The sequence below is a fragment of the Triturus cristatus genome, chromosome 4_1 (genome assembly GCF_964204655.1).
Source record: "Triturus cristatus chromosome 4_1, aTriCri1.1, whole genome shotgun sequence".
Lineage (NCBI taxonomy): Eukaryota > Metazoa > Chordata > Amphibia > Caudata > Salamandridae > Triturus > Triturus cristatus.
In genome coordinates, this window is record NC_140585.1 from 11,236,973 (window position 1) to 11,262,440 (window position 25,468).

At 52.1% G+C, this 25,468-nt stretch overlaps 1 protein-coding gene across 1 annotated transcript in view; it reads right to left on the minus strand.

Annotated features, from left to right (window-relative positions):
* LOC146839296 (uncharacterized) overlaps window positions 1-25,468 on the minus strand; it is a 400,042-nt gene that overhangs the window by 37,881 nt on the left and 336,693 nt on the right. The window lies entirely within an intron of this gene.

The window sequence follows — 25,468 nt, forward strand, 5'->3', positions numbered from 1 at the left end:
TGTCCTCAGGGCATCTGTAACTTGCTAACAATGTTGTCATGTCTCGGGAGTGGGACCCGACGTTGAGAGCTTCGTGCAGTATAAGCGTTAAAACCAGAGGGCGAGGCTGGCTGGAATGAACCTCGGAATGCTGGCCCGCAACTTGTTACGGAACAACGTGTCGTCGAAAGGCCTGCCTTGAAGGCTTTGTGCAGCTCCTGTAGCTCTACAGCCTTACACACTGCACTGTACCACCTCAGAGCAGCACAAGTCTTCAGGGGGCTGTTCCTGGGGTCTCACGGCCAGAGGGGCCACACCAGTTTGTTCTTGGTGGCATCTGACGGTGGCGATATCTTGCCAGACTCCAGGGGTGAGGTTCACAATCCAATACAGCTGCAGTGAGCACGCTGGCTCAAGGACGTGTTTGTTTCTCTGGTAACGCCTCCAAGCGAAACAACGCTGTTCGCGCTGGAGAAACAAACGCTCACCACATGCTGGTTTGTAAAACATGGAGCACTTCCCTAGAATGCACAAAGGCACTCCCCTGGTCAGAGCGCTGCACTGTAGGCCCATGGTGCACTGTCCTGTAATGCACAAAGTTTTACCTTGGTGCAGAAGGGAGCACTGTAAAATGGGCTCACCCTGCAGAAGTCTTGGAGAAAAGAGGCAACAAGGTCTTTGATGGCCCTGAGATCTCGAGAGAACAGGGGGCAAGCAAACAAGCCCTTGGAGAGCACTTCGGGGCACAAAAGGAGGTGGCAGGCAGCAGACAGCACATGCAGTTAGGTTGCAAATTGGCAGTCTCTCCTGCAGCCCAGCAGCAGCAGGTCAACACAACAAGGCAGTTAGTCAAAATGGTGGTTGCTCCTGGCAGCACAGCTGTCCTCATGGCAATGATCAGTTTGTAGAGCCAACAATGTCTGGCTACAAGTCCCAAGCAGCGTCTAAAAACATGGGATCAGAGCTCCAGTACATTTACTCAAAAATGTCTTCGATGAACGGGTGACTTTAAATTAACCCTCAGAAGTGTGCAACACTCCCTAATTCGTGATACATCTCCAGCGGCATAATATTCTTGCCATGCCTGTTCTTAGCACACATCGTAGAATGGGTTGCTTTCTTGGAGGTACCATTTTGGAACTTTTTTTTTATTTCTTTTTTAATAAAACCTTTATTGACAAAAAATCAACCATATTGACACAGCTGTTCTCCGCCTACAACCCCACCGGGGCCGGCAGCAATGTACATTAGTCAGAAAGCAGCACATTTTGTAATATTAACACAGCATGCCGCCTACAACCCACAAGGGCCGGCCGCGTGAACAAAAATCAGATAAGCGCAATAACGCCAGGCAACACGAAGTGCAGTCCGAAACAATCAATGGCATCACAATATAACACCCAAGAAGAATATCAGAAAATACCATAGGGAGGGGCTCGGCTAGGACATATATACTGAGGTCTGACCTCCGCCAGCACGCCCGCACAGAGGACCCCGCCAGGTAGGTAAGCTGCCGCAACCACTCATCCCGCGCCTCCGACGAGGCGCCAACCGACACCTCCACACCCCCTCCAGTCACACTATGCGATGTCAATAGAAGGCCAAAGGGGCCCAGACAGCCCACACAAGCAGAGGAGACCTGGCATCAGGGACCGCGCAGTCCCACATCGCTCCCCAGGGGCCTTCGGCACACGGCCAGTTCAGGACGCAGAGGCTACGGTGTCTAATTGTGTCAGAGGGGTCTGAAGCAGGTACCCCCTTAAAGGGTCTCAAATATCGCGGGGCTTGGAGGCGGTCGGCAAAAGGTCCGTATACAATGTTAATTCTTCCTGCCAACGTATCAGATCTTCAAGCCAGCTCTTAAACTTAGGGGCCCGCCCTCTCCCCCACCTGCAGGCCACACTGCGCTTGGCAAGGAGAAAACAAAAGGAGCCGAACTTCCTATGGGAAGCCGGTATGCTCTCCGTACAACCCAAGATGCCCATTTGTGGGGCCGGAGGCAGAGGGGGGGCAATCATTTTCCCCACCGCATCAAACACCAGAGTCCAAAACGTATATACAGAGGGGCACGCCCACGACAGATGCAGCATGTCCGCCCCCTCGACCCCGCAACTGTCGCATGTAGTGTCCTCCCGCAGCCCAAACCGATGTAGCTTCATGGGGGTGTAGTAGTAACGCTGAATGAACTTATAGTGCGTGACACGAAGCCTACTGATAGCAGCAACTTGCTCCGTCTGTTTGCAGCTAAACAACCAGTCAGTCCCAATACCTCCTCCCATTTGCTACGCGCAGTGCACCGCGCATACTCCGTCTCTGAGTAGATTGAGCGGTATAGGGCCGACACCAGGTGAGAGGCAGTAGTAGCTCGCAGCAACGCATGCAACTGCGGCGACGGCGACGGTTCTAAGGGATAGTCCGGCGTAACGGCCCGAACTCCGGCTCGGAGTCTGACGTACAAGAAGGTCTCCATGGCGCTAGGGGGAGGGTCCGAGCAAAGCTGCTGCAGCGTGATGAATCTGCCATCCCTGTATAAGTCCCCCCACGTGTGCAGCTCTCTGTGTTGCTTCAGTTTGTGGAAAACTCCCTCCTGCAACAAAGGCATACGGGGGTGATACACGAGCGGGAGCAGCGGGGAGTACAACAAAGCCACACCCGTCCGCTTCATGATCCACCCCCAAGCCTGGCCCGTGCACTCCACAGTATCAGGATAGCGGTCCCGCTGGGAGGTGCTACGCCACAATGCCCCATCCAGCGGCACGGGGTCAGCCAGCCAGCCAATGCTCTGTGGCCACGTGCGCCGTGTATCGCGGCCCTCCCGTCCAATAGTGCGCATAATGGGCCTGGGCGCACTGATAATATAACTCAAAATTTGGCAGATCTAAGCCATCCGCAGCATACGGGCGAGCCAGGACCTCCCACCTGATGCGGGCCTGCTTCCCTCCCCACACCAGCCGCAACAGTTCAGTGCGCAGGGTAGCGAAGAACACCCTTCCCGGGTGGTAGGGGATGTTAGTGAAATAGTAAAGCATTTTCGGAAGGATCACCATTTTAATAAGGGATATCCTGTCCGCCAGGGACAGCGGTAGGGCAATCCAGCGCGTAACCGTGTCTTTCAGTGTGTCAATTGCCCGCCCATAGTTGTCTCTCATAAGTTCCTCCCGGTCCGCAGAAACCTGCACCCCGAGGTACCGCACGGTGGAGTCGCACCATTCCAACGGAAAGTCAGCATGAAAACGCGTGACAGCTGCCGTAAGTGGAAAGATCTGGGATTTAGCCCAGTTAATGTGGATACCCGAAAGCCCCTCAAATCGCACCAACTCCCGCAGCAGCGGATTTAAGTTATTTTGTGGGTCCTTCACATAGAGAGTCACATCGTCCGCGTAAAGCGAAATGAGGATGGGACGCAAACGGCAGCTGAGCTCCTTGTCCCGGTGATACTGCCGCACCCGCGCCGGCAAAGGTTCCATCGCTAACGCGAACAACAGAGGCGACAGCGGGCAACCTTGTCTCGTACCCCGGGAGAGCGATATAGCGCGAGAGGTGTGACCATTTACCATTACCTTAGCCACTGGTGCGGTATACAGCAGCCTTATCAAAGCAGAAAATCCTACCGGGAACCCCATGTTGCGCAGGACCGCATGAAGATAGTCGCATTCAAGCGAGTCAAACGCCTTAGTGGCGTCCAAAAACACAGCGGCCAGAGGGAGGTGCGGAGCCACCTGATGCATAATCGAGAAGAGAGTGCGCAAATTATGTGACGTCGCTCTCCCAGGGATAAATCCTGCCTGGTCAGGCAGCACCAGCTTATCCATGAGGAGATTCAATCGATTCGCCACCATTTTAGTTAAGATCTTAATATCCACGTTGATTAGCGATAGGGGCCTATAGGAATCACATTTGTCAGGGGGTTTCCCGGGTTTCAACAAAGATATAATTAGGGCCTCCCTCATAGTAGCGGGCAACACCTGCGCCTCCAGCGCCTCAGAATAGACCGCTAGCAGCACCGGTGCGAGATGGTCCATATATAATTTATAGAAGTCCGCCGGCAGGCCGTCGGACCCCAGCGCCTTCCACACCGGCAACTGGGCAATGGCCTCCCGGATCTCCTCCATCGTAAATGGGGTAGCTAAAAACTCCCTCTGCCTCCCACTAAGATACCCCAAGGTTATGTCCCCGATGAATGCCGCAAAATCCTGTGTATTCACCCCTTTAGACGAGTACAGGGATTCGTAAAATGTCGTGAAGGTATTCAGAATCTCCAAGCCATCCCTGTGTCTATCCCCCTGCGCATCTTCTAGCTCAAGCACATAATTGGTGAATCGCGGACGCCGGATGTCACGCGCCAGAGCACGCCCCGGCCTGCCACCCTCGCCATAGCGCCTGGCAGTAGCATATTTCCCCCTAAACCGTGCCTCCCGCTCAGCGGTGGAAGAGTAGTCGGTAATGGTATCCCGCAATTTAGCCCGCCCCTCACCCGAGTCCTCGCGCCAAAGGTCCCGCTCCAGCACTTTTTTTTTTTTTTTTTTTTTTTTTGAAACCGTTTATTGCAATCTCAAATATATACAGGTATGGGCCTACAACCTTCCGGCCGGCCGCTAAAGTGACGATAACAAATGAGAAACATACAATGAGGCACTTAGCTTTGCATAGACACTAAGGCAGGAGGTATCAACAACGCAGGCCATATGGCTCAGAGCCCGCAATACGGTTTCATTTTCTACAACACAACAACATAAGTAAACACACACCCGCAAGGCAACCCACGATCGAGAGTGACAGCACGTGCTCCTCAAATGGGGGACCCCAAACCATCCACTGAAAACCCCCAAGAGGGGAAGGGAAACAAGTCCAGGACTGGGGGAACACTATGCTTGGAGCTAGGGAAGGGAGAAAACTAAGGGGATGGAGCTGGTGAGGCGGGAGGCAACAACGGCGGCTCGCAGATATCCCCGCGGAAGGCGTTCCAGGGGCCCCATATCTTCACCCATGCACCAGGCTTACCCCGCGCCACATACACCACCTTTTCTCGGAACATGCACCAATCCATGTGTTCTTTCCAGGCCGATACCGCCGGGGACCTCTGGGATCCCCACAGCTGTGCAACGTCCCGCTTAGCCACCATATAGCCCAGAGTCACCCATCGCGTCTGCGGAACTGAGTAATCGGTCGGTTCCCACACATTCAGCAGACATCTCCTCGCTTCAGGCAACAGCGCGACATGCGTAATCGCTCGCAGGACCTCATGCACACCACGCCAGAATCGCTCCACCCTCGGGCATTCCCACAAAATGTGTAGAAAGGTCGCTGAGGCACCACATCCACGCTGACACAGTCCGTCCTCGGCATAGCCCATACGCAGAAGCCTTGGCCCCGTCATGTACACCCGGTGGAGTATCTTAAGCTGGACGAAACGAAGGCGAGCCGGGATGGCCACCTCCTTCGGAGAGGCCACCGCGGAAATCCAGTCCTCGTCGTCCAACTCCAGCCCATCGGCAACCCAGGCCTCACGGAGGCCAGTCAGTAAGCCCGAGCGATCATTTATCAATTTCTTGTAAATGAGGGAGATCGTGCTGTCCGGAACATGGCCATCTAGCACTCGATCCTCCAGGGGGGAGGACTCCGGGATGGAGGCCACGTCTGGGAAGACGGAGCCCAGTGCGTGACGGACCTGCAGGTACCGAAAGTATTCACTGCCCCGCAGCTGAAACTCTGCCTGCAACGTCTCAAATGTTTTAAATCCTCCCCTCGTCCAGAGATCCCCCACTGTACTGATGCCTATAGTGTCCCACTGCGCAAAGCCCTTTGAGGTCCACAGAGAGCCCAACCTCTCGGACGCATACAGCGGTGACGCCCGGGTCAAACGGTCCTTCCAGCCCATAGCTGCACTAGCCGCGTGCCATACTCGCACCATAACACGCGTGGGTCCCGTCAAGCGGGAATCGGGCACACTAGCGTAGAGCGCTCGATTGTAGTCGCCACCGGGCAGGAGCACCTTGTCCATTTCAAATGCCGGGTTTAGGGCGGGCCCATAGAGGCCGTGATTAATTGCAGCTAACTGGGAGGCCCAGTAATACCGTTTAATATCCGGGAGGGCAATCCCTCCGTCGTACCACGGGAGCGTCAACTTTGCCAGGGCTATACGCGGCCTCCCGTCCCAGAACAGGCGGCGCTGTAGACCCTCCACTTCACGGAAGTAGCGCGCTGGGACCAGGTCCATGGTGTTCTGGAGAGCGTACAGGAAGCGCGGCAGTGACATCATCTTGAACAAAGCCGCCCGGCCGAGCGGCGAAAGTGGCAAGCGCCTCCAGCGCGCGACATCCTCCTTCAAACGCTGGAGGGGGGGAAGCAAATTTCGCTCGTAGCGGGCCACTGGGTCAAGCGTAATGTAGACACCCAAGTATCGAAATCCCTCCGAGGCAATCTGGATCGGACAGCCCCGCGGGAGGACAGGAGTCTCCCCGGAAAGCACATAGACACAGGATTTGGCCCAGTTGATGACAAGGCCTGAATTACGGCCAAATGAGTGCAGAACATCGACCAGGACAATCAGTGATTTACGCGGGGAGGCTAAATACAAAAGGATGTCGTCTGCATAGAGAGACACGCGGTCCTCATACTCGGGGGTCCAACGGAGACCTCGGATAGAAGGGTGCCACCGCAGCCACTCCGCCAGAGGTTCCAAGGCCAGTGCGAACAGGAGCGGCGACAGGGGGCAACCCTGTCGCGTGCCCCGTCCCAGCACGAATGGGGCCGAGACTCGACCATTCACCACCACCTGCGCAAGTGGGTCCGAGTACAACAATTTGACCCAGCTGACGAAACCCGGCCCGAAGCCGAACTTCGCCAGCATCGCCCAGATGTACGGCCACTCGAGTGTGTCGAACGCCATGGTGGCGTCCAAAGACGCCAAGATGGCCGGCTCCCGCACGAACGGAACACGCGCTAGCACGCCGTGCAGGCGTCGTAGATTAAGAGCCGTATTGCGATGGGGAATAAAGCCGGACTGGTCTTGGTGGACCAGGTCGCCCACCACGCCGACCAGCCGGTTGGCGAGCACCTTGGCGAGGATTTTAGGCTCCGCATTCAAGAGCGAGATAGGCCGATAGGATGTGACTCGGTCTCGAGGCCTCCCCTCCTTGTGGATAACCACGATGGTAGCCAGACGCTGGTCCGGCGGGAGGGAGCCCCGCGAGTGGGCCGCAAGAAACATCGCGCGGAGGTGGGGTGCCAGTACATCCGGTCGCAGCTTGTATAACTCGATAGGAATGCCGTTCGGGCCCATGGCCTTGCCAGAAGCGACCGAGCGGATGGCGAGGGCGATTTCGTCCGAGGTGGGGGCGGCATCCAACGACTCCCTGTCCTCCACAGAAAGGGAGGGGAGCGCGATGTCACGCAGCAGGGCATGGGAATCCTCCTCCGAGCAGGTAGAAACCGGGGAATATACCTCGCGGAAATAATCCGCGAAGCAAGAAACAACGCCTTCCGGCTCAGTGACACGCACGCCATCCGCCCTCTCAATCAGCGGGACTACACGACTCGCTCTCTCCTTCTTATCCAACCACGCAATCAACTTGCCCGCCTTATCACCCACATCATACAATCGCCCCTGTTGCTCTCTGCTGAGGCCCCTGGCCGCCTCCGTGACGAGGGCCCTATAGGCCGCCTGCTTAAGGTGCAGAACGTGTAGCGCAGCGTCAGTCATCCCACTCCCCAAATCACCCTCCAATTCAGTAATTTCAGCCTCCACCCAGGTCACCTCCTCCTGTGTGCGCCTCCGGGCATGGGAAATAAAGGAGAGGGCCTCCCCTCTCAGCACTGTCTTGAAAGCCTCCCAAAGGGAGATAGCCGACAGGACTGACCCCACATTCTCCTCAAAATACCGTTGCAAGGATTTAATCAAGTCAGCGCGAATAGTGGGGTCGCGCAGGTACCAAGCGTTGATCGGGGCTACCCTGCCCTCCCCCCTCGGGAAGACACCAAAGTGCAACAGGAGCGGGGAGTGATCTGAAATGCCCCTCGCCAAATGGCGCACCTCCCCCACCCTCCCGGCATAGGCCGCAGGGACAAGGATATGATCAAGCCGCGAAAGGCTACCATGGGCACCCGAATGGAAGGTGTACTGCAGCTGAGTGGGATGCTTTAAACGCCAGCAGTCCACCAATCCCAGTGTATCCAAAAGGCCCGACAGCCACGCCTGTGCCCGGGGGAGGTCCCTAGGGGGATAACGATCCATAGTCCCAGAAACCACTGCGTTGAAATCCCCCCCAACCACCAGAAGCCCCCCCGGAAGGTCAAGAAGGAGGCGCCCCAGGTCCGCAAAGGTGGTGGACTGCAACCCCGGTGGGACGTACACTGAGACAAAGACGACCACTTTGCCCTCCATTCTCCCCACCAAAACAGTGTAGCGTCCCCTCTCATCATGGCGCACCTCGTCTATTTCTAGCGGGAGCGAGGTCTTGACCATAATGCCCACCCCCCGTGAGCCTGACGTAAAGCCCGAGTGGGCCACCAAACGATAACCACGTCGATTCATGGCACAAAAGGAGTTACCAATAAGGTGTGTCTCCTGCAGAAAGACCACATCAGGCGAAATCCGTTTCAGATACTGCAGGACCACACCCCGCTTAATCCTATCCCCCAGCCCGTTGACGTTCCAGGACAACAAAGTCAGGTCCCTACCCCCCATCACATACAGAAGCCATCATTTGTCCCCCCGAGAGCAACTCAAGAACACCAGTACAATAAAGGGTTTGCCTTGCGGTAGAAACGAACCACACCCCACCCCAACCCACCCATCCCAACAAAACTCCCCCCACCCTGCACCCCTGCATGAGCCCAGACAGCCCCCCCAAAGTGCAGTGTGCCTGTCGCCCCATAGAAGAAAACTAACTAGTCCCCCAGAGGAGGAGGGAGATCCCCCAAGAGACCCCGCACGACCCCCTCAGGAGGGGAACTTACCCTAACAGTCAATGGTGACAATAACACAGTCCGGAGCAAGGCCTACCATTAGTCTCTTAGTCCTGATCCGGCGGGCCCTCCCCACCAACCGCTCCCCCCCCGCCCCCCCGGCCCCGATCTCCGGGCAAAGTGTCCAGCCAGTCCCCGGCCGCCTCGGGACGATCAAAAAAGTGTGTGTGGCCATCCACCTCCACCCTCAGCTTAGCTGGAAAAAGCATAGAATATTTGAGATTCAGGTCTCGTAGGCGACGTTTGACACCCAGAAAGCTCAATCGCTGCTTTTGGACCGCCGGGGTAAAGTCAGGATAGAAATTAATATCCATGTTGTCCAGTCTGACCGGCCCTTGGAGCCTAGAAGTCTGCAGGATAGCGTCTCTGTCCCTAAAATTGAAGATCCGGGCGATGAGAGGCCTCGGAGGGGCGCCGATCTTAGGTCTACCCCCGGGGACCCTATGGGCCCGTTCCACAGCAAAGAATTTGCTCAGCCCCCGAGGCTGTAGGTGGGTGAGGACCAGGTCCTCCACGAACAGATCCGCTGCCTCCGCCTCTCGTCCCTCCGGCACCCCGATAATGCGGACGTTGTTTCTCCGGGCCCGACCCTCGGAATCCTCCAGTCGACGATTCATCAGGGCGCTCGCCTGGCCAAGCCTGCGCACCTCCTGTTGAAGGGCCGCCACGTCAGTGGTGAGGCCCGAGGTAGAGTGGGCCAAAGAATCGACCCGGTCATTTGTTTTCGACAGATCGGCTCTCACGAGGCCCACGTCCACGAGGACCGAGTCGATCTTCTGCGCCAGAGTGTCAAAGCGCTGGTCCACCGAGGCCTTCATCTCGGCGATGGCGCCCATGACGTCCCGGAGGGTCAGGTCCGTGGGCAGAGCGGGAGCATCAGTCGGGCCCGTGGGGGACTTACGCAGCACCTCTGGAGATCCCTTCTGGAGGGTGTAGCGGTCCATGTTATTGGATTGTTGGGCCGTGCCACGACGGGTCGACTTCACCTTGGCCCGGTCGCCATCTTGTTTTGTGGCCATGGTCGCAATCCCCAAATCGAGCCAATCTCCTCAGAAAGGGGGCAGACAATCCCGTTCAAGGGCTCCGGGGGGGGGCAACCGCCGATCCTCAGGACAGATCGCTGCCGGCGGGTCGGCAGGGCAGCCCAACGAGGCCACAGCACCGCACACCGCCCCGCAACCCAACCTCGCCTGGCAGCAAGGAGGGCGCAAAAAGCGAAAGTGAAAGTGCGGGGCACGCGAGCCACCCAGCCTTACCCGCCGCTGTTGTTCACTTTGTGTCCGGATCGCCCCACTACTCCAGGACGGGGGGCCGGTGTGGAGAAGGCCGCAAACCTCTATCGATGCTCCCGCCGGTGTCCGAGGTCCGATTTAAAAACGGAAAACGGGCGTCACCTCTGCTCGGGCTCACAAATACAGTCCCCTCATCTGGGACAGGATTCTGTCAGGATTTATGTAGGAGGTCGCGGAGGTCCTCGGGAGCCTCGCACCTACGCGGCCATCTTGGTTGCGCGCTAGGCTCCTCCCCCCCGCTCCAGCACTTTTAATTGCCCCTCAAGCAAGTGAAGACGCCGCCGCATGTCCCTCAAAACTCCAAAGCTCTTGGCCATACAGGTGCCCCGAATTGTGACCTTAAAGGCCTCCCAGAGCGTGCCTACCTGCGCCACCGACCCCTTGTTGCGGTCTAAGAAATCCTCTATCTCTTCCCCCAGTTCAGTTTTAAAGACCTCGTCCAAAAGCGCCTCAGGGACCAGTCGCCAGCTTCTGGGTATGGCAACAAGGTTAGGTATCTCCAGAGTGAGGCACACAGGCGAATGGTCCGAAAAAGTGCGTGCAAGTTGGTCCACCGCACAAACCCAGTGACAGCCCCCTGGACCCCAGCCAGTAATCTAGCCGCGACCAGGCCGCATGCACCGTCGAGTAGTACGTACCCTCTCTCCCATCCGGGTTGGTGTATCGCCAGAGGTCGGTAAGTCCCTTGTGTGTAAGAAGCCCAGCCAGCGCCGCCTGGCTACGGGTGTAATGGTGCGGCAGTGCGCCGTATCTGTCCCTCCGGGGGTCACTGACGGTATTAAAGTCCCCAGCCCATAGTACATGTGTGGCCCCCACCCCCGAGATCTGTCCCCAGAGTGAGTGCAGAAAATCGGGATCATCCACGTTAGGACCATAGCAGTTCACCAGCACAACAGACTGCGTGCCCAGCGTGCCCCACAGCATACAACTCCTCCCATCTCTACTCCGCCTCTGTCCCGCACACACAAACGGAGAGCCACGTTTTATGAGGATTACTGTGCCCCTGGCATATGTGGAATAGGACGAGAACACTCGCTCCGAGGCCCATTTGCTCCCGAACGAAGGGTCAGCCCTAGGGTCCATGTGGGTTTCCTGGAGGAACGCTACACTGACATGATGCCTATCCAAATATGAGAGTATCTGACGTCGCTTGCGGTGAGGAAATATGAATTTTGTGATCAGTTATGTCCCCTATCGTAGACCCCAACGGCTCCATGTGCATGCTATAAGTACATGTATGTTCCCTCCAGTTCCAGTTTTGAAGACGCAAATGTATGTGCGTCCACCGTCAACATGTCCTCTTTCAGATCCGTCATGAATGGGTCAGATATTTCATTCCTAAGTATGAAAGGCCACCGACTTTATGTGGTTCACTTTCCACATTTTACAGATTCAGGCGAGTAGGCCCAGAATTCTGTCGTCAAGCCTTTTTCCTGCCTTCTGCCTCTGAAAGCTCCAGTCTGAGCCTGCATCTGTATCCATGAACTTTGTCCTACTCCCTGCGCGGCTAACGGTGCCTGATCCAGCCTGTTGCCTGCCAAAAACTGTATTTCACCTTCAAGATTATCTACTCCGCTCCTCATCCGATGCATTCCTGTCTAGTAGTTTAGGTAAACATTCCTCCAGCTACCGTGCAAAGGGCCAGGCCTCGCTGTCCTCATGCAAGTAATTCATAGCCCCGTTACCATGGAATATTCCTACCCCCTCGCATCTCATGTAGACACTTAGACGCTTGTACACGCACTAACAGTCAGTATAGAATAGATTCTATCCTAGAGACCTTTCCTTTTGGATAAAACAGTTCTTTAAACATAGGATATTAGATATGATTTGGGATTAGGTTGACATGACCCCCAGACTTCTGTCTCCACATGTAGAGCTAAATGTCAAGTCCCCTTCACACTCTAGTTGCACGTCAATCACACGTCATGCGGCTGCGCGCGCATCTCTGCCAAATATTTCTGCTGACATTGCAGGATTCTCTTATGGATCCACCCACTCGTGACATCATGTATAATGACGTTTACTAAGTTACGCCCATATATCCGCCTCTATTAGTTACGTATGCACCTTTTATCTGTACTATCAGCTGTTACGCCTCTTGCATCTGTTTCACTGTAATGCATTTTCTATAAAACTGCTTATCTGTCAATAATGTATGCCCTTCCTTCCTGAACTTTCGTGGTGATGGAATAGAAAGCCTGCAATTCGAATTGTATTCCTTTGTATAGGAATAAAGCCTTTTAAAACCTCTAATACCACGGATTCTGCCTCTTATATTTACTGAGTTATTCTTACTAGACTTTACCGCATAAAAAATAGTACCGGTAATGAAATATTTACCACATAAATTGGCGCCCAAATAGGGACACTTTCTCATCTCACGCGCCGGCGGTGCGTTGCAGGCCCGGTCTCCTGCCACAGCTGAACGGACAAAAACGCGTACCTGCAGGATTTCCTGTATCTCCCTCCAGCCAAGCGGGGACGACTGAGGCTGCGATCAACACCCAGACGAGGCGGTGAGAAGTGCGAAGTATCCCGACCAGAGCCTAGCTGAGAGAGCAAGATCCGAGGTATACAGAGGCCCACCAGGTTCCGAAGTTCCGAGTCCAATCGAGTCGAGTCCAGTCCGGTCCAGTTTCAGTTCCGATCCGAGGCCTTCCGTTCCGAGCTACCCGGTGAGTACCATTACCGGGGAGGCATTTAACGTGCACATAGTCTGTGCCGGTCAAGACGGGTTTGGGTACACAAATCCGGTCTGCACTGTTTCAGCAGTGTATCTGTACTGTTTAGCAGTATATATAGTATGTCTTGCATATAAATAAGTATTATCTAATGTCAGTATTATGTCAGTAACTAGTTTTCTATTAGTTATCATCGTTCGGTAAAACTGTTAAGTGTTAAATGTTTTCAATACGTTCTATATATTGTGGTGTGAATGACTGTTCATTATTGTGTTCCTTGTATAAAGTGTGTTCTAGTAATAAGGTCTAAAAATGCCGCTCTTTTCGAAACTAAGACAGATCAAAACCAGAAAAGGGGTACTCGAAGAAGCTGTTCCCATCCCACCTAGGGACACTCCAGGGTACTTTATGTATCATAAACATGGCCTAGATGCCGTATTATTTCTTGACTTATGGATGGACTACACCAAGGATTTGCCAGAAAATCAGAGATGGCCCGCAGCGGGGACCTGGGATGCAGATTGCATCATGAGAGTAGAAGAAGAATTATGGAAAAAGAAAGCCAGACAGTCACAGAAAGATGCCATTGAATTATGGCGTAAAGAATCATATAGACGAACAGAAAAAGCGCTCAGACAGGAAGAGAAAGGTAGAGAGAATTCAAATAAAGCCCGAGAAAATCTATTAATTAAGGAAGGTACCCGAGTAAAATCAGAACAGGTAAATAGACACAGAAACACTCTTATGAATGGTATGTATCCTCCTCTGGCCGAAGGGTTACCTAAGGCTACCCCGGAAATACCAAAAGACTTAACTCCTCCATTGCTCCCGATAAAAGCACATCCCAAAACACATCCCAAAACAGCAAAGGACGTTTTCCTTTCCTCCTATTTAGACGACGTAGCTCCCGAGTATGCTAGTGCCATACCTCCTACACCGCTTGCCGATGGTGTTCAACACCAAGAGCATCCGTCTGTATCCCCGCAACTACAAACTCCTACACAAGTTCCCACAGGCCCGTCCGTTTCTACAGTTTTTCCCGCATCTACAATCTCTATCCTACGTCCAACGAATCCTTTCGTGCCTAGCACCTCAGATGGTGCTACAGGAGGTACGACAGACATGTTTGCCACACCGCCGCGAAATAAACAGACCCTTAGAGATTTAGCACTCCAACGTACACCCCAATTAGCGACATCCGACATGTTTAAAGAACAGCTTGTGGATTGTAGATATGATCCAGTGCCAGGTAGACAGGACAAATTGCTCATATCATCACTACGTATACGACGAGCTACATTGTATTTAATGACGATACCAGGAATGGTTGAACACCTAGACAATATATATCGCTTTGTCCAAACAGGGCGAGGTCCAGAAAGTATTAACGAAGCTATGGAATACCAGAAAGTGGATGTCCAAAGACAACTACTACGTTTTTTCATAAATTGCGTAATTAGGAATCAAGACAGGCCTGGGGCAGATCACGAAACCATGCAAAGACTTGCCAAATGGGGTCAGAACATATCAGAAGAGAAACATGATAGACAGGCGTGTATAAACGCCATGTGTCGAAAGATCCGCAAGGAAGTAGAACGAATACATAAAGAAAGACGAGAAACAGACAGAGCAGAATTAGAAGAAGAGGAGGAGCAAGAATCAGAACAATTAGAAACGATAGCTTATGTAGGTAGAGGAAGACCCCATAATAATACCAGAGGTTTTAACGACCCGATACGTCCAATACGTCCAGAATATAATAGACATTTTCCAAACCCTATGTTAAATACAAGATCCCCTGAACACCTATTCCAAGCCGTTGATAAATTACTCCGAGATCGAAGGGGGTACCATATGCTCGATTCCATGGACGAACAAGAATTAGCCAGGTCAGCAGTACAATGGGCTGACAGTCCCAGCGAATACAATGATGATATACTTGCACACACGTTTCTGAATCTTGACCCATACGAACAGCGTTTAGCTAGTATATACATGATTCAACACCTCCTTATATTATATAAAAGCCAACACTCCGATCCAGGACCCTTACCTGACATATTGACAGAACTACTCACGAATATATGGAGAGGGTCAGGTACTGATTTGATTAAAGAAATTCTAGAATTTCGAAACCAATATTTAACTTTCGTATGCCCAGAACACGTTCCAGTTCATAGACAGACAGAACCCGTTACGCGAAGTACACCCAATCAGAGGTGACGGTAATAACTTTACACGCGTGTTTGTGTACACGCCTATAACTAAACTGGAATTATTAGAAATGAAGAAAGTAGTACCCAGCCATGACAAGGACCCAGCAGGTTTCCACCGTGAGATAAAAGACATGTTACTCATGGGAGAGTATACCTACCCCGACATTATGAAAATATTAAAAGTCCTATTACCCGCCGGTGTTTATGAGAAACTGAAAGAAAAGGAATGGGAGGTGGGAGACCAAGAGATAGATTGGACAGCATTAGAAAACGAAGAGAGGGCCCGAGCTGCAGGAGCAGGGCTTGGGGAAAAGACTACTGCACTAGCAGGGCTACTAGTACAGGTACTGCCACGTTTATTAACTACGAAAAAGGAAGACTGGGGTGCAATATCAGCCTGTAAACAAAAGCCAGATGAAGACACTAGTGATTTCTATTCCCGATTTGAAAAATGTTTTGGTATAAATAGTGGCATAAAAGCCAGTAGTGAATCATATCCACATCTGTTTGTGACAAAATTAGTTGAAAATTCTCTGCTACAAGTCAAGAATAGAGTATTGAAATTCGAAAGTACCTGGCAAGGTAATACCCCATCACAGATGTTACAAATGTTACAATATCACCACAATAGAATTAGAGAGGAACAAGAACATGAACAAAGACGTATGAAAGATACAAAAATGAAAATGCTTGTTGCACAGTCAGTTCCAGCTGATGGTCACCTAAAGGGTGATTCCGCAGGTCCTACGAAAGGGACATGCAACTATTGTAAACAACAAGGTCATTATATACACGATTGTCCAGTCCTGAAACATAATATTGCCACAGGTAGAACCCAGGAAAGACCACGTCTACCTAGACAGGATCAGAATCAACAACAAATCCCTCAGCATGCACAACCTCGATTAGCTCCGCAACAACTAGCTCCGCAACAGGCAGCTCCACAACAGATCGTAGCACCACCACAAGCGCAGCCTATTGCTGCCACACAAGCAACGACACAACAGATGTATCAGTATGCACAAGCAGATTATCCTGATTATCAGCGATACACATGAAATAGCCTAGAGAGGGAAGTTGGCTTACCCCTTATAGAGGTTCCTGTAGACCAAGAGGGACCTTATGTACATAGTGAACTATTAGGGGAAGACAGAAAGTTTTTACTTGATACAGGGGCAAGCAGAACAACTATAAGACGCAGTGAAGTTCCAGGGGCACCCCTCTCAGGCTCACAGAATATTTCCCTTGGATTCTCAGGAAAACCTATCATAAATGACGTAACACAACCTCTTCCACTTACGGTCGGTCCATTGACACATACTACAGATTTATTGCTTACTAAATCATGTCCAGAAAACTTGTTAGGTATAAAAACATTGAAAGCTCTAGGAGCTATAATATGTTGTTCTCCGGAAGGAGTACGACTATTTTTACGTGACTTTAAAGGTCACTACGTGTCCAGAGACATGGATCACCGACTGCAGAATTTACCTACACATTTATGGGCACAAGGCCCCACTGATGTTGGTTGCATGAATATTACACCATATCGTGTCACACTAAAAACAGGAGTAGTACTACCACGAATGCGACAATACAAGTTACCACCAGATGCTGTAGTGGCTTTGCTGCAAATCATTGACGAGCTCATTGCACAAGAAGTGGTTGTCGAAACCGACTCCAATGTATGTAATTCCCCGATAATTCCGATTCTTAAAAGAACGGATCCAAAAGCACCACCAGTATATCGATTAGTTATTGATCTACGCGAACTAAATAAATGTATTGTACCACAATACCCTGTGGTCCCAGATATCTCTTCATTACTCACAGCTATTGACTCAGAAGCAACGTTCTTCACTGTAATTGACCTCAAGAATGCTTTCTTTAGCGTCCCAATAGATCCGGAAAGTCAATATCTGTTCGGATTCAGTTTACATGGACGAAGTTTTAAATTCACACGCGCACCTCAAGGATTTACATAAAGCCCCAGCATCTATAGCCAAGCACTGAAACGAGAACTTGACAGTATCCACATGCCCGTTAACACTGCCTTGCTTCAATATGTCGATGATCTGCTGATCACCGCCCGAAGCGAACCTGAATGTGAAACAGCGTCACTGACGGTTTTAAAATTTCTGGCCGACAAGGGGCACAAGGTGTCCCCTTCTAAGCTGCAATTCTGTGTCCAGCGAGTTGTTTACCTTGGGCACTCGCTGTCCAAGGAGGGTGTCAAGAATTCCTGTCATACAAGGGAAACACGCCCTTATGTAAACAGGAGAGCTGTTACATAACTCAAGGGAAACACGCCCTTATGTAAACAGGAGAGCTGTTACATAACTCAAGGGAAACACGCCCTTATGTAAACAGGAGAGCTGTTACATAACTCAAGGGAAACACGCCCTTATGTAAACAGGAGAGCTGTTACATAACTCAAGGAAAACACGCCCTATAAAGGGAGGAACCGGGAGGTACAAGGCTGTCGGATATTGTGTTTACACCGACGTACCTGCTTCGTGAAGAGCAGTGTTCCGGAGTGGTGCTCCAGTAAGGCAAGAACGGAGGTAGGTCGAGTCGTTACTCCCTGGGCCGTGTCTTGCCCCATCGTCACCTGTGAAGGACCCGGAAGCTCTACCGGTCAACCATTGAGCTTCGCTTTTTGACTCGGCTGAGTCCAAGCGCAGTGGCGCTTTTGCTGGTTGGAGTCGTAACTCCCAGCCCGACCAGAGACACAGGGACTGCCAGCTGTAACGCACACCAGGAGGTGTTTGCCGCGTTACAGACTCGGAAGTCCACAGGATCGATCGAGCGGCTGCTCTCGGTTCAGTCTTCTTGCTTGTGATTGGGGTATCGGTGACGCATCACCAGGAGGTGACTCCGCGTCCCGGTGCAGTCTGAGGAAGAGGTTGAGCGGCTGCTCCCTTCAGGTAGAGACCCCGGCTGGGTGTTTCCCTGACTCCTCGATTCTCCCCAACACTCTTCGTGCCCCTCACAGCCTACCGATTGGCATTGTCGGCCATTTCATTTCTGCCCTCTGTTGGCATACGCCGGGATCGGCGTATATGCAGAGGACGGTTAGGACCATCCGTGCTGTGGGCTGGTAACGTACTTAGCCTGGAGGATTCCAGTGACTATAACTTTTGTTTGTTCTTTGTATTTTATTTGCCTTCATTAAAAGAACTAACCCTTCACAAGTGGTTGCGTCCTCATTGTCGTGTCTGTTAAACGATCCTGAGACGTTCAGGGCGTTACAAAATATCCGACCTTAATAACACTAACTGTCTCCCGGTCGATAACAGACATGGCAACCCTTGATGATGTGCTGGCTGCTTTAGCGGCCATGCAAGTTGAAGTGGCTGCCTCTAGGCAAGAAACAGCCGATGTAAAAGCCAGACTGGATGCTATCCAATTGGACCCGCTCACGCCCAGCACCTCCCTCACGAACCAGACCCCTGCGGTAGTAGTGGAAATGCCGGTAGCCATCCCCTTGGCAACACCAGAGAGGTACAGTGGGGATCCTAACACAGTGCAGGTATTCCTCACACATGTGGCGCTACATTTATCGTGCAAACCAAAGGCGTTCCCCACGAGTCAGGCTCGTGTGGCTTTCCTTATATCCTATTTGGCTGGAAACGCGGCACAATGGGCCGTACCTCTGGTGAGCAGGGACGACCCCCTCTTATGTGATTGGGGTGCTTTTCGCGAGGAATTCCTGAAGGTATTCGACAGAAGGGCTGACTCGTACACGGCGGACCGTGAAATGCTTGAGTTGAGACAGGGATCCAACGACCTGGTGCAGTATCTCAACGCGTTCCGAAGGCTGGTTGCGGAAACCAAGTGGCCTGTTGCTAAACAGACGGCGCTCTTCCATCAAGGGCTGTGCGATGAGCTCAAGGACGCCGTGGCTCATATTGACCCTCAACCCAAGACATGTGAGGGCCTTATCAACCTGGTATTACGGCTGGAACATAGGCTAAGTGAAAGAAAGGGGGATCATGGGAGAAAAGGAAAATCCCTTCCATCCTATGTGACGGTGGGAAGTCCTGAAACTTCCACCGCATCCAAGGGAGAACCCATGGACATCAGCGCAATACGAGCGAGCCTCACAGCCACGGAGAAAGAGTCACGCCGTAAACAAGGATTGTGCCTATATTGTGGCAAAAAAGGCCACTACGTACGTGAATGCCCTGCCAAACCGAAGACGTCACGTTATCGGGCCAACCGGTCGGTAACAGCCGTGGTGGACATACCGGCGGAAAACTAGAGGACTCCAAGACCAGAGAAGGGGCATCTCGGAGTCACTCATCCATCCCTTCACTTTCCAACTCGGTCACTAAGGGACAACGACACCTGTTTATCACGGTGCACGTGGGAGTGCATGACCAGTGGATACCCGTTGTGGCCATGGTGGATTCAGGGGCCACTGGCATGTTTATGGACCACAACGAGGCATGCAGGCTAGGGCTAGTGCTTCTTCCCAAAGCAGTACCCGAAGACGTCTATGCGGTAGACGGAAGGCGATTGGTGACGGGGCCCATCGGACAGCACACGGGGGTCCTTCCGATGAGATATGGGAGGAACCATTTGGAACAAATCGATTTTAACATCATCCGAGCGCCCCAATATGGCGTCATATTGGGATTGCCGTGGCTACAGAAACACAACCCCTTTGTGGATTGGCCAACACATCGCATCGAAATGACGTCACCGTATTGCATCCTGCATTGTGGAATAAGAACGGAATCCCTTGACGCAGATGAGAGCGGGAGTCAGACGGTGGCTACAGCGGCAGAAAAAGATGTGGCTCTCCCCCAGGCTTATCACAGTTTTGAGGATGTATTTGATGAGGTGAAGGCGGAAGTGCTACCACCACATAGACAGTTTGACTGCCAGATCGACCTGGTGCCAGGGGCCAGCGTTCCCAGCGGCAGGCTGTATGCCCTGACGGAGCCTGAAAACGTGCATCTCCGGGGGTACCTGGATAAACTCCTCAAGCTAGGATTCATCCGCCCGTCCAAGTCTCCGGCCGCCTCGCCACTCTTCTTCATCCCGAAGGCTAATGGGGAGCTGAGAGCCTGTGTGGACTTTAGGGCATTGAATGCGATAACCATAAAAAATCGGTACCCCTTGCCTCTCATCAGTGTACTTCTGGAACAGGTCAAGAAAGCTCGTATCTACACCAAGTTGGATTTGAAAGGGGCATACCATCTGGTGCGCATGAGGGACGGAGACGAGTGGAAGACCGCCTTTAAGACCAGGTTCGGCCTTTTTGAGTACCTCGTCATGCCGTTCGGTCTGTGCAACGCCCCGGCAGCCTTTCAGTACTTTTTGAATGAGGTATTCAGAGAGGAGTTGGATATCTACGTGGTCGTATATATCGACGACATCCTCATCTATTCGTCCAGTGTGGAGGAGCACGTACACCACGTCAAAGCTGTGCTCCAAAAGCTGAGGGAAAACATGCTGTTTTGTAAACTCAGCAAGTGTGACTTCCACGTCACATCCGTGGAATTCCTCGGAGTGATGCTGAGTCCAGAGGGACAGGAGATGGCAGAACGAAAGATCAAGGCGGTGAAAGAATGGCCGGTGCCCCAAAGCGTGAAGGACGTCCAAAGTTTCATTGGCTTCGCCAACTTTTACAGGCGGTTTATAGATGGATTTTCAGGAGTGGTGGCCCCAATCACACAGCTACTGAGGAAGTCCAAGGAGTTTGTCTGGTCCCCTGAAGCGAACAAAGCCTTTGAGGCCCTGAAAAGCGCCTTTGGTAAGTCGCCGGTGTTGGCTCACCCCGATCCGGATCTCCCCTACGTGGTGGAAGCGGACGCGTCGGATGTGGCGCTGGGGGCTATCTTGTCCCAACGCAACCACGACACAGGGGTGCTTCATCCCGTTGCGTACATGTCCCGCAAACTCAACGACGCCGAACGCAACTACCATATTGCGGAGAAGGAGCTTCTCGCAATCAAGGACGCCTTCACCGAATGGAGGCATTGGTTGATGGGGGCAAGACATGTGGTATCGGTGTACACGGACCATCGGAACCTACAGTTCATGACGGCCACTAGACACCTTTCTCCCAGGCAGCTGCGGTGGATGATCTTCTTTGCGGGGTTCAACTTCCGCATCACATATCGTCCGGGGACGGAAAACCGGAAGGCGGACGCCCTGTCCCGTCAATCTGCAGTTAAGGAACCATTGCCTGCAACCGAGCGTTCCATCATTTCCCCGAGGATGGTATTGGGGGTTATCCAACCGGATACTTTCCTGAGGGGAATAAAGAGAGGGATCAGGTCATTCGCATGGCGGAGGTGGCTCCTCAGTCACAGAGAATGGCAGCTGAAGGACGGGATACCCCTGAAGGGCAGGTGCCTATTGATACCCACGCCTAGGCTAAGGAAACAAGCATTCATCTGGTGCCATGACTCTCCATGCGCAGGTCATTTGGGCTTTGAAAAAACGGTGGCTAGCATGGGACGGCATTTCTGGTGGCCAACCATGAGAGTGGATGTCAGGAGGTGGGGACAGGAGTGTCCTACGTGGGCTACCATGAAGGCCGACCATGGCCGAACCCAAGGGCTCTTACATCCACTTCCGACCCCGGATAGACCATGGGATAGCATATCACTGGACTTCGTGGTGGGCCTACCGGTAGACCAGGGGATGACGGCAATACTGGTGGTGGTGGATTACTTGACGAAAATGGGGCACTTCATCCCCTGCAAGAGAGTCCCTACGGCCGGGGAATTGGCGTCACTACTCCTAAAGAATGTGGTACGACTGCATGGATTACCTGGGGTGATCGTGTCGGACCGGGGGTCGCAGTTTACTGCGCAATTCTGGAAGACTTGGTGCACTGCGCTGCATGTTAAGACCGCCCTGTCCACCAGCTACCACCCTCAAACGGACGGCCAAACCGAGCGCCTGAACCAAACGCTCAAACAGTATCTGCGATGTTTTGTGGACCAGGGCAGGGAAGAATGGGTCGACTTGCTATGGGTTGCAGAGATAGCCTATAACAACGCCACTCACAGCTCCACACAGTCATCTCCGTTCTATAGCAACTATGGCCAACATCCCAGGTTCTTGCCATTTCTACATCCGTTCAGAGAGGACAGGATTCCCGCCACAGCGGACAGGGTGGCACACATAAAAGACACGTTGATGCGCTCAAGGGCTGTCCTAATAGAGGCCAAGAGAAGATACAAGGCTGCGGCAGATAGGAAGAGAAGGCCCGGGCCACTGTACCGCACGGGAGACTACGTCTGGATATCCACAAGAAACATGAGGTTTCGAAAGAACAGTGTGTTCCATCCCAAGTACATGGGCCCCTATCGAATTACCAAGTGTATGGGTCCCGTGACCGTGAAGGTGTGCTTGCCCCAGTCATTGCGGATACACCCTGTCTTTCATGTATCATTGCTCAAACCAGCACCCTCCAAGCCGTCTGGGACACCTAGGCCGGTATGCGTGGAGTCGGAGGTGGAGTATGAAGTGTCGGGCATACGGGCGTCCAAATGGCGCAGGGGGAAGCTGTGGTACCTGGTTGCGTGGAAAGGCTATGGCCCGGAGGAGCATTCATGGGAACCGGCTGAAGGGGTTCATGCTCCGCGCTTGGTCTCCTTGTTCCATCGGCGTTTTCCTGCCAGCGCTGGACCCGTGGGGAGCCGCTGAGAGGGAGGATGTACTGTCAAGAATTCCTGTCATACAAGGGAAACACGCCCTTATGTAAACAGGAGAGCTGTTACATAACTCAAGGGAAACACGCCCTTATGTAAACAGGAGAGCTGTTACATAACTCAAGGGAAACACGCCCTTATGTAAACAGGAGAGCTGTTACATAACTCAAGGGAAACACGCCCTTATGTAAACAGGAGAGCTGTTACATAACTCAAGGAAAACACGCCCTATAAAGGGAGGAACCGGGAGGTACAAGGCTGTCGGATATTGTGTTTACACCGACGTACCTGCTTCGTGAAGAGCAGTGTTCCGGAGTGGTGCTCCAGTAAGGCAAGAACAGAGGTAGGTCGAGTCGTTACTCCCTGGGCCGTGTCTTGCCCCATCGTCACCTGTGAAGGACCCGGAAGCTCTACCGGTCAACCATTGAGCTTCGCTTTTTGACTCGGCTGAGTCCAAGCGCAGTGGCGCTTTTGCTGGTTGGAGTCGTAACTCCCAGCCCGACCAGAGACACAGGGACTGCCAGCTGTAACGCACACCAGGAGGTGTTTGCCGCGTTACAGACTCGGAAGTCCACAGGATCGATCGAGCGGCTGCTCTCGGTTCAGTCTTCTTGCTTGTGATTGGGGTATCGGTGACGCATCACCAGGAGGTGACTCCGCGTCCCGGTGCAGTCTGAGGAAGAGGTTGAGCGGCTGCTCCCTTCAGGTAGAGACCCCGGCTGGGTGTTTCCCTGACTCCTCGATTCTCCCCAACACTCTTCGTGCCCCTCACAGCCTACCGATTGGCATTGTCGGCCATTTCATTTCTGCCCTCTGTTGGCATACGCCGGGATCGGCGTATATGCAGAGGACGGTTAGGACCATCCGTGCTGTGGGCTGGTAACGTACTTAGCCTGGAGGATTCCAGTGACTATAACTTTTGTTTGTTCTTTGTATTTTATTTGCCTTCATTAAAAGAACTAACCCTTCACAAGTGGTTGCGTCCTCATTGTCGTGTCTGTTAAACGATCCTGAGACGTTCAGGGCGTTACAGAGGGAAGGCAGCTTACACCCGACCGCATCCAGTTAATTGCTAACATGTCACCACCCAAGACACAAAAGGAGGTGCGGGCTTTTATAGGTCTCACTTCATACTGTAGGCAGTGGATCCCTCAATATGCATTTCTAGCAAAACCACTCATCCAGTTGACAACACAGGAGGCAGCCACATCGACTGTCCTCCCTTGGACTCAAGAACATACACACGCCTTTGAAAGCTTAAAGAAAGCTTTATGCCAAGCACCTGTCTTAGCAACACCATGTTACAGTAAACAGTTTACACTCTTTGTTACAGAACGCGAAGGTACTGCCTTGTCAGTACTCACTCAGGAACAAGCAGGATCACACAAACCATGTGCTTATTTCTCTAGTACATTAGATCCAGTAGCTCAGGCTCTTCCTGCGTGCCTGAAATCGGTGGCAGCAACAGCTTTAGCTATCAGACAAAGCGATGCCATAGTGTTAGGACACCAATTGACAGTACAAGTACCACATGCAGTAGAGGTTCTCTTGAACCGCACACAAACACAACACTTGACTATAGCGAGACTCACGGGTTACGAATTAACATTGTTTCAGCCACACATAGAAATCAGACGTTGTAATACGTTAAATCCTGCCACACTGTTACCAGTGGGCGGAACAGATCCATTGGCACATGATTGTGTCGAAGTCATTACTATCACAACGAAACCCAGACAAGACTTGACAGATATCCCTTTGTCAGATCCAGACTTAACATTGTATGTAGATGGGTCATGTATGAGAACAAGTACAGGAGAGTTAGTGGCCGCTTACGCAGTCACAACAGACACTGAAGTCATTGAAACAAATTGTATTAACACTTTGTCAGCTCAAGCAGCAGAGCTCATCGCTCTGACACAAGCCTGTATTCAAGCCAAAAATAAGAAAGTCAACATATACACAGATTCACGTTATGCATTCGGAGTCGTCCATGACTTCGGCGTACTGTGGCGAGAGAGAGGTTATTTAACTTCTCACGGTGCCCACATCCAACACGGACCCCTCATTCAAGCCCTATTAGACGCGATTCATCTACCTACTGCAATATCGATTATGAAATGCAAAGCCCATACAAAAGTTACCGATATCATTTCTCAGGGTAATGACCTAGCTGACAGAACAGCTAAACAGACTGCTCAGAATCAGACTCACACAACTGACATGACAAAGACAATAGTTCCGACACCAACATATTGCATGACAGTTAAGGATCCCGCCCTTGATGTAATTGACATACAGACACATGCTACACCAGAAGAAATAAAGAAATGGACTGAATTAGGAGGGATCCAAACAGATCAAGGATGGATGACGAAGGAAAAATCTATATGGTTTCTTCCCGACTCCATGGTTCAAGTCATCATTAACACAATACATAGTCCAGCGCACCTAGGAGAAAAAGCTATGCTAGACAGCATTCAACACATTTGGTTCAACAAACACTTGCGAGCAGCAGCTAAACAAAAAGTTCGTACCTGTATGATATGTTGTCAGTTTAATCCAGGTAAAAGTATCCCCGTAGAGCAGGGTGGATTTCAATCTCCCGATCATGCTTTTGAAGTCCTCCAGATGGATTATATCCAGATGGAACG